Source organism: Macaca thibetana, chromosome 6 (assembly GCF_024542745.1).
Source record: "Macaca thibetana thibetana isolate TM-01 chromosome 6, ASM2454274v1, whole genome shotgun sequence".
NCBI lineage: Eukaryota > Metazoa > Chordata > Mammalia > Primates > Cercopithecidae > Macaca > Macaca thibetana.
Window position 1 is genome coordinate 8,678,662 of NC_065583.1, and position 9,225 is coordinate 8,687,886.

The window sequence follows — 9,225 nt, forward strand, 5'->3', positions numbered from 1 at the left end:
TCCTAAAGAACCTTCGAAACTAAATAACTTTCTCTGGGCTCAGTTTTCTCAAGAAGCTGATTAATGTGGGCTACCAACTTATGTTAGCAAGAGGGGCAAATTACTACTAAGACTAGGACAAGCACGGGGCCTAATCTTTAAAAGGCATCCTGATGGGGGGGGCGGGAAGAGAAACCCCGCCCAGCCCTCAACTTTCTCAGCTTTTCTAGTCCCGTTTTCTTTTATAAAATTGAGAAAAGCAAAACTTCCCCCTCACTCCCTGTCTCTTATCTGAGGCCTGGTACAGAAATTCAGACCGCTATTTATCCAAGTACCTCCTTAAGGTAGTCTTAAGGCTCAAGCCAGCTCAGAAACGGCAGAAAGATTTGCTTTCTTGGGTTAACAGGAGGGCGATTACAGGGTTTGGCGGCCAGGTCTGTCAGGAAGCATAGGGCCAAGAAAGAGGGAGAATCCAGAGACTGAGCTCCATCTAGTCCCAGGAACCACCCCCAGGGGAGGCTTGACTGCCCTCGGTACTTCCCTGCCTCCTCAGCTCGTGTGAGGAGAAAGGCGGGTCGGGGTCAGGCTCCCCTGAGCTACTTCCTGGTCCGATCGGACTCGCCTTCGGACACCCGAAACACCCCCGGCCCGGCTCCCTCGCCCTTTGCCCTGTCTCCTCCCCTCTCAGTGACCCACCACCACTGGTCCCCTCCCATCTAACATGGCCGCCCCGCCCGGCCCACCTCCGGCACAGCCTAACCAGTTGGTGGCCCCCGCGGCACCGCCTCCCCCACGCCCATTGGTGCAGAAGTCTCCATCGGCCCGGTCCATTGGACACCAGAGCCTGCCACTCAGCTCCGAGGGCTCCGCCCCTGAGCCGCTTCAAGCTGCTTTGAGAAGACATATAAACAAATCCCGGGAGGGAGGCCCATCTCGCCCGTCGCCTCCGAGGCGGGGACAGAAGGGGGAGCGGCTACCCCCGAGACGCCCTGCTTGGACCCCCCCTACCCCCAGCCCGCGCCTCCTCATCTCCTGCCAGCCTGGATCCAACCTCCGCGGCCCCGGCCCTTCCTCACACGCCCCTCTCTCCCCTCCTCCCCCGCCAGTCTAGCCTCCCCTCCCCTCTCGGGCCCCTCCCACCCGCTCTCTTCTCTGACAGGCCGACTGCCGGCAGCAGCGGCCCCGGGCTCGGAGGCAGCGGGGAAGGGCCGGGCGGCCCGGCAGGACAGACGCCCGGCGCTGCCCACCCCCGGCCTAACCTACTGCCCGCCCGCGTGTCCCATCTACCGCCGCCCCGCGCTTTTATGTAACCGTCCCGGGCCGGGGGTGGGGGAGGGGAGCGAGCCCCCGTGACCCGCAGGCGGTGGCCTAAGGCCCGCGCGCCCTCGCACTCGGCCGTGGTCCCGGCCCCCGCCCCGCGCCGGCCCGGCCCAGAGCCCCAGCGCTGCTGCCGCCTAGGCAAGCGGCCCTCTGCCCCCCGCTCCGCTCGTCCCCCAGCCCAGGCCCCTGGGGGCTCCGGGCAGCGGGTGGCGGCGCTCACCTGTGGGTGTAGGGGCGGCTCAGGGACTGGGTCCGGTTCCGCTGCAGGGGCCACGGCCCCTCTCCATGCTGCCTCGGGTTTGTTTTGTTTATGTCCTTCCTGACGGGTTCCCGGAAATCGCGTGACTCGCCCCCCTCACGTGGGCCGCGGCGAGGAGGAGGAGGGAGGCGGGGGCCCGCCGGCCTCGGGCCAATCGCGAGGCGTTCCACAGCCCGGCCAATCAGGGGCTGGGTCCGGCCGGGCACCCCTGTCACGTGTCGCCGGAGGGGCGGGTTGCCGGGAAAAACCAGGAAGAGAGGGCGGAGCGGGGGCTCGGCGCCGGCCTCTGCAGTGTGGGCGGGGACGTCTCCGATACCCGGCAGCACGCCCAGGTTGGGAGAGGATGTTCCTTTTACAAAGGCTTGAAATCCAGCGTTTTATCAGATCTCAGTACTGCGCTGTGAGATCTGAGGTGTCCGTTTGCCCATTTTGTAGTTTAAGTTCACTGAAACTTGAAGTAACTAACTTCATTAGTAGGGGGATTGTATCGATGACCTGGGTGATGGACCGCCTCCCCATCTGAACGTCTTAATTAAGTGAGAGACAAACCTTACCTTTTGTCGTTCGTTCATTCATTCACCGACTCAATATTTAGCACGGATTCCGAGACACAGGGATCAATCAGACTGCGTGCACCTTTGAAGAGAGAGACCGGTATACGACTGCACGAACAGAATGCCACTGTTACAGAAGCGCCTAGACAAGCCTCCGTGACACATGGTCCTGAGGTTTTCTTGCACTTCCTGATCCTCTTAATAACAACAGCGTCCCTTTATTGAACGAGTACTATATGGTGGGCTTATCATCTCAATTAGTTTTCCCTGCAAGCACATGCAGTAGTAATATATCCATTTTTCAGACAGGAAAATTAAGGCTGAGAGGAGTTAAGTCGCTTGCGGGAGGTCAGGCGGCTAGTAAGTGAACTAGCTAGGGCTGGAGCCCTTGTCTTTTATCACAGCCTATTCTTCCAGATGCTTTTTATACATCTTAAAGGCACGGAATTGATACGAACACACAACAGAAATTTGATTTTAGTAAGCATAGGGAAAGGAGGATTGGGGAATAAAGACGCCTGCCCAGGTTTCTGTCGGGAGGAATCGCCTTTGAAAATGTGACTCCCTTTTGCACAGATTTTGAGAAGTAGTATAGTGTTGTTGTCAAAACCATGGACTTTGGAATGAAAAAGACGCACAGATCATAATCATCAGGAGAGCAGGGACTGGGCAGTGTTTATCCTGTACCTTCCATGCCTGGCACATAGCCAGTCATTGCACACTGGTTGAATGAATAGTCTGGATTTGAATGCTTGTTTCACCACGTGTAAAGCAACACAAATTAACCTCTGTGAAGCTCAATTTCCTCCTCCGTTAGTACTTTCTGGGGTTGATATGAGAACTAAGTGAAATAATTCATATAAAGCACTTATCAGAGTGCCTGGCATATAGTAAGCACTTAATGAATAGTTGAATTATTAAATTGTTTAAGGGCATCATTTGGAAGATGTACTGTAGACTAAATAGCAAGTACAGATAACTTTAGACTTTAGCAGGTTAACAGCCACTAAAATAATACTTCTGTACACAAAATTAATAGATAGCTATATGTAGATACCTAACAGGAAAGTAAAAGCATAAATCTCTGTAGCCCCCACAATACCAACCACATAGTAGGGCCTCCATGCCCAATGAAGGAATGAGGATTTCCCCTACTGCACAGTGAGTACCTGGATTATAATTTTTTTAAGTCTAACACACACCACATTCTAATTTTCCACATCAACTGGAATTTAAAATTGAAAAAGAGAAAAACTAGCTTGGGACGTTTGAGCCAAGTTCCCTTGACTCATTCACGTGAGATTCACGCATTAAATCTCCCCGGCGTACACCACAGACCATCCTCTTTTGTAATACTATATTTGAAAAGGCTCCAGGAGATGATTAGACCTTCCATTGATACACTGCCGTCTGGACACAGGCATGCTCATCTCCTCTACCGGGCAGTTCCTTGGGGTCAGTGGGCAGCCAGGTTTATCTCCTAGTGTGAGACTCGGCCCACTGAAGGTGTTTACTAGTGAATCACATTGGATTCCCACCTTTCCCTCTTCCGTTGTCTTGGAAAGGATGAGGTTTTGGCTAAAGGAGACCTTTCCATCAAGGTTTGTTAATTACTATATCCTGCTCCGAAATGAATGAAATCACTGGCTCTGAATTGATTTGTGTTTCTCTGGGTTTTATCCTGCCAGATTCTGTCACAGTCAAAGTTGGCAGGAAGTTGGAACTCTCTAATATCATTGGCTTCTTGTTCTAGCCACAAAGTAGTAACCAACTGGCATCACCACTTTCAAAGTGTTTAACCTGGCTCCTGCGGAATAATTTACATTCCGGAATAGCATGAGTCAGAAAAAACACACTTTACACAAATATGATACAATGGGGGGAACAAAGCAATAGATACTTAACTCCTTTTCATTCTTAAAGTAATTTTTTTATTTTCGATTAGCTAACATATATACACGGTACAAAATTCAAAAGGCACAAAAAAGTATTCAGTGAATATTAAGTCTCTGTCCTGTTCCTGTTTCTTGGCTACTCATTTTCCCTTCTCAGAGGGAACCACAGTTACCCACATTCTGTGTCTTCTTCCAGAGGTATCCTTTGTATGTGCAGGCATTTTACCTGGTTTAAACCTTCATGTGTTTGGAACACTGTTCTTGGAGCCAAGACTCCAATTTGAGCTGTACCACTAACTATAAGATCCAAGGTGACCTCTCTGAGTTCCAATTTCTTCACCACAAGGGATCAGGACTAAAACTGGGTATTCTCTATGATCTTTTTAACTTCAACACTGAGCCCACATCCTGAAAGAATTAAAATGGTTGGCACGGGTCCTAATTTTCCATATGACCTGTAGGTCATAAATTTGCACTGTGTGTAAATCTTCATTACAGTAGATTGAGCTCTGCCTGCTGCTCACATAGACATCTTTTAAGAGAGTGTTATTTCAAGTCTAAATGTTTTCTTTCCCGACCCCTCTAGACCTGTGTGATTTGTTAAATAAGACTTCACAGCTTTAGAAGTGAGATTAATTAACTCAAAGCTGGAAGATCTCCAGGAAAAGCTGTGTCCTTCTGACACTAAAAACTGATTTTCTTTCTGAGAAGACTGGAGTGAATTGAAAAGAGGTACTGATTGATGGTTGGCAGTTGGCCTCCATCCTTCGTTCATCTTACCAAAAATATTATCTGGGGCTGGGCATGGTGGCTCATGCCTGTAATTCCAGCACTTTGGGAGGCCGAGGCGGATGGCTCACTTGAAGTCAAGAGTTCAAGACCAGCCTGACCAACATAGTGAAACCCCGTCTCTACTAAAAATGCAAAAAAAAATAGCCGGGCGTGGTGGTGGGCATGTGTAGTCCCAGCTACTAGGGAGGCTGAGGCAGGAGAATGGCATGAACCCAGGAGGCAGAGCTTGCAGTGAGGTGAGATCGCACCATTGCACTCCAGCCTGGGCGACAGAACGAGACTCTGTCTCAAAAAAATAAATAAATAAAATAAATAAAAATACAAAAATTAGCCTGGCGTGATGGCAGGTGTCTGTAATTCCAGCTACTCGGGAGGCTGAGGCAGGAGAATCGCTTGAACCTGGGAGTCAGAGGTTGCAGTGAGCTGAGAACATGCCATTGTACTCCAGCCTGGGCAACAAGAGCAAAACTCCGTCTCAAAAAAAAAAAAAAAATTATTTGGGCTGGTCCAAAGGTAGTGAATTATCTCTATTGTTCACAGTTAGTTACAGATGGAACTCCTTGTTCTGCTCTTTTCCCTGACTACTGCACTTGACTAATCTTTAAAAAATGAAATAAAAGAAAATAATTATTTGGGAGAAGAAGAAAGGTCAGTTCTTCCCACTGCCTGATCTCTCAAGAGGACACAGTGTTCTTCATGTGACAGCTCTGAGCCTCGGTTTCTTACTTCCACAGAAAGCACTACCATTGGTCCCAAATATCCTTCTCTAGTCTCCCATTTATTTACCCTGATTCCTCACCCCATCCCATTTCGCTTACCTAGCACCAGTCCTACTACAGAATAGGAGCCTGCTTGTGGTCTGAATGGACAGATTAATATCTAAATTCTGCTCAACCTCCATGGCTCAAGATCTCACCTCTTTCATGGAATCTGTTTCTACCAGGTCTATTTCTGCCCTCATTAATCTCCTTTCCTCTACCGCCGAACTAAGCACTTAATGTACTTACTGCTTTGTATTATTCATATCATGTGTGTTGATACTATTTCTTCAATAAAATCAAGTGGGCATAAACACAAATCCTCGAGTTATGAAGAAAGAATGCAAAGCACTTCATTAGATAACCATCTTCCAGCCTGTGTTTAGTGATGGGCGGGGGTTAGGAATAGGAACGGGAGAGAAATAAACTGACATCTGTGGAGTGCCTCATGTGTGCACTGAAGATACAATCCTTGCCCTGGAGGAGCTCAGAACCTGGTGGAGGAGACTGACCCCAAAATCCAACACAGAGCTCATCAGAAGGGAGCCCTTAGAGGGTTGTTAAGAGCAGGACGCATATGCATTTCAGTATCACCTTTTTGCTAGAAAAACTTACTTGAATAAGTAACTAACCTGTCTATTCCTTAATTTCTGTAATAACTTGCCTCACAGGTTGATTCTGAGGATTAAATGCAGGGCCTGATGCATAATAGATACCCCCAGCTGGGCATGGTGGCTCACGCCTGTAATCACAGCATTTTGGGAGGCTGAGGCAGGAGGATTACTTGACCCAGGCATTTAAGACCAGCCTGAACAACATGGTGAAACCCTATCTGTATTTAAAATAAAATTTAGGCCGGGCACGGTGGCTCACGCCGGTAATCCCAGCGATTTGGGAGGCTGAGGCAGGCAGATCACAAGTTCAGGAGTTTGAGACCAGCCTGGCCAACATGGTGAAGCCCCCGTCTCTATTAAAAATAGAAAAATTTAGCCGGGCGTGGTGGAAGGCGCCTGCAATCCCAGCTGCTTGGGAGGCTGAGGCAGGAGAATTGCTGGAACCCGGGAGGCGGAGGTCAGTGAGCCGAGACTACGCCACTGCACTGCAGCCTGGGCAACAGAGCAAGACTCAGTCTCAATAAATAAATAAAATTTAAAAATAGATGCCCCCCTTCTCCACTTTACAGGGAGGGACGTGCCTGGAAGCTTCTTAGTAGAGAAGCAGCAGAGAAGGGAAAGTAGCCTGGCAAAGAGAAGGCAGCCAGCGACTCAGAGGGCTTTGGGATTCTGTTATCTTCCAAGGCAGCATTCCTCTCAAAATTGTTTTGACTGTTTCACTAAGACTGGAAACTCCTAGGACAACTAATAGCTGCTATGGCTTTTTTGTTTTGTTTCATCTTGTCAGTGCTGAGCTGAACATACACTGGTAGTATCAGCAACTCTAACTGATAGCAAACCAGGAAGCTAAGGAGTGAAAACAATTTAGCATTTGTTATAGAAAATACTCCCAAATGACAGGTACGGTAAGACATTTTGTTGATGAGGTCAGAAGTAGGATGATAAAAACAAAGTGGAGGAACAGATTGATAAGAAGATCAAGACCTGTAGCCTTGAGAATAGTTTGTTGAAGTGCAAATGAAGGCGTGGACCAAATAACCCAATCCGATTAACCCAGTGAAGTTAGATTCCCAAGTGAAGGAAGTCAATTGTTCAGAGAGGCTGCCGAAGTTCGGAAAATTGATGATGAAGTTAGGGCATCCTATTATCCAAAGTATTTTTTTTTAACCCACAAATCCACAAAGTCATAGATTGCCCTCATGTGACAGCAAAACTTGGGACTATGGCCAACAGTTTTTTTTTTAACTTTGAGTTTTCATCTTGTTTTCACAAGGTCCAGACTCCAAGATGAAAAGTGTAATGTAAATGGGTACAACATTCTGAAACCACAATAGTGGGACGTAAAGCACATCAACAGACCTGAATGCCAGCTGTAGCTGGCATCTAGAAGAGAGAACCACTCTCTTCTACCCAGTATTTCCTGCCTCCTGTCCTATGTTAAGAGAGGCAGTACCAGGAGGAAGGACCAAGTTTCCTTCTCATTACTCAGTTCCCATGTCTCAGGATCTACCTACAGATAAAACCAGAGGGATTCTGGCCACAGGCCACAGGTGAGCTGGCTACAGGTGAGCTAGCTACAGCACTTTCCTGTTGCCATGACAACCCATCAGCATGACAGCCAGTCTTAGGCCGGGTGTGGTGGCTCAAACCTGTAATCCCAACACTTTGGAAGGCTGAGGCGGGAGGATTCCTTGAGGCCAGAAGTTCAAGACCAGCCTGGGCAACATAACGAGACCTTGTCTCTACAAAAAAGTTAAAAATTAATGGGATGTGGTGGCACATGCCTGTAGTCCCAGCTACTTGGGAGGCCGAGGTGGGAAGACCGCTTGAGCCCAGGAGGTTGAGGCTGCAGTGAGCTATGATCATACCACTGCACTCCAGCCTGAGCAATAGTCTCAAAAAAATAAAGAGGGGGCCTCTTGTCTACTTACCCAGTCATCTCTCCCCAGCTTGGCGAAAGAAGAAACCACCTTTGGGAAAATTGGGAGTAATGGTGGGACTTGAAGTAGGGATTAGGACAAAGTAGGGGATGGTTCTCCCCTCCTCCTAACAAAGGGAGTAATGACACAGGTTCAGGCTTCTGTGAACACCATGGGCGACGAGAGGACCCAGTACGTGGTTTTTTTCTCTCCTCTCTGGGTGAGGAACAGAGGAGCTGGGAGTTTTTTTTTTTTTTTTTTTTTTTTTTTTTTGAGATGGAGTCTCGCTCTGTCGCCCAGGCTGGAGTGCAGTGGCACGATCTCAGCTCACTGCAAGCTCCGCCTCCCGGGTTTACGCCATTCTCCTGCCTCAGCCTCCTGAGTGGCTGGGACTACAGGCGCCCGCCACCTCGCCCGGCTATTTTTTTGTATTTTTTAGTAGAGACGGGGTTTCACCGTGTTAGCCAGGATGGTCTCGATCTCCTGACCTCGTGATCCGCCCGTCTCGGCCTCCCAAAGTGCTGGGATTACAGGCTTGAGCCACCGCGCCCGGCCGGAGCTGGGAGTTTTAAGAAGGCAGGAAATGTGTCATACTACTCTGTGACCTGCCCCAATCCAATTAAAATCTGGTGAAGCATAAGGCAACAAATGTAACTGAAACTGTCCCCACAGTGTTGACAAGACTTGCATGCCAGGTTCTGAACAGAAATATAATTAAGCATTCATCAGGCTTCCCTCTGGCCCCACTTCCTTGTTGCTAAAAGTCATGGAGCAGCCAGGTGCAGTGTCTCACGCCTGTAATCCCAGCACTTTGGGAGGCCGAGGTGGGCGGATCACGAGGTCAGGAGTTCGAGACCATTCTGGCTAACATAGTGAAACCCTGTCTCTACTAAAAATACAAAAATAATTAGCCAGGTGTGGTGGCAGGCGCCTGTAGTCCCAGCTACTCGGGAGGCTGAGGCAGGAGAATGGCGTGAACCCCGGAGGCAGAGCTTGCAGTGAGCAGAGATGGCGCCACTGCACTCCAGCCTGGGCCACAGAGACTCCGTCTCAAAAAAAAAAAAATGGTAATGGAGCACTAGGCACTGACCAATTGTATCCCTGTTGTTCCTACAGGTAGGATTTCTGACATCAG

The 9,225-nt window shown here is 49.1% G+C and overlaps 2 protein-coding genes across 3 annotated transcripts in view; both read right to left on the minus strand.

The window, feature by feature from the left end:
* The window catches only part of BNIP1 (BCL2 interacting protein 1), a 111,659-nt gene extending 111,036 nt beyond the window's left edge, over positions 1–623 (minus strand). Inside the window, exon 1 of the mRNA XM_050793283.1 lies at positions 620–623. The gene's annotated coding sequence lies outside the window, so the exon portion shown is untranslated. The remainder of the gene's footprint in view (positions 1–619) is intronic.
* The window catches only part of CREBRF (CREB3 regulatory factor), an 87,089-nt gene extending 85,306 nt beyond the window's left edge, over positions 1–1,783 (minus strand). For both annotated transcript variants that reach the window (XM_050793202.1, XM_050793203.1), the window contains exon 1: positions 1,520–1,783. The gene's annotated coding sequence lies outside the window, so the exon portion shown is untranslated. The remainder of the gene's footprint in view (positions 1–1,519) is intronic.
* Between the last annotated feature and the right edge of the window lie 7,442 nt (positions 1,784–9,225).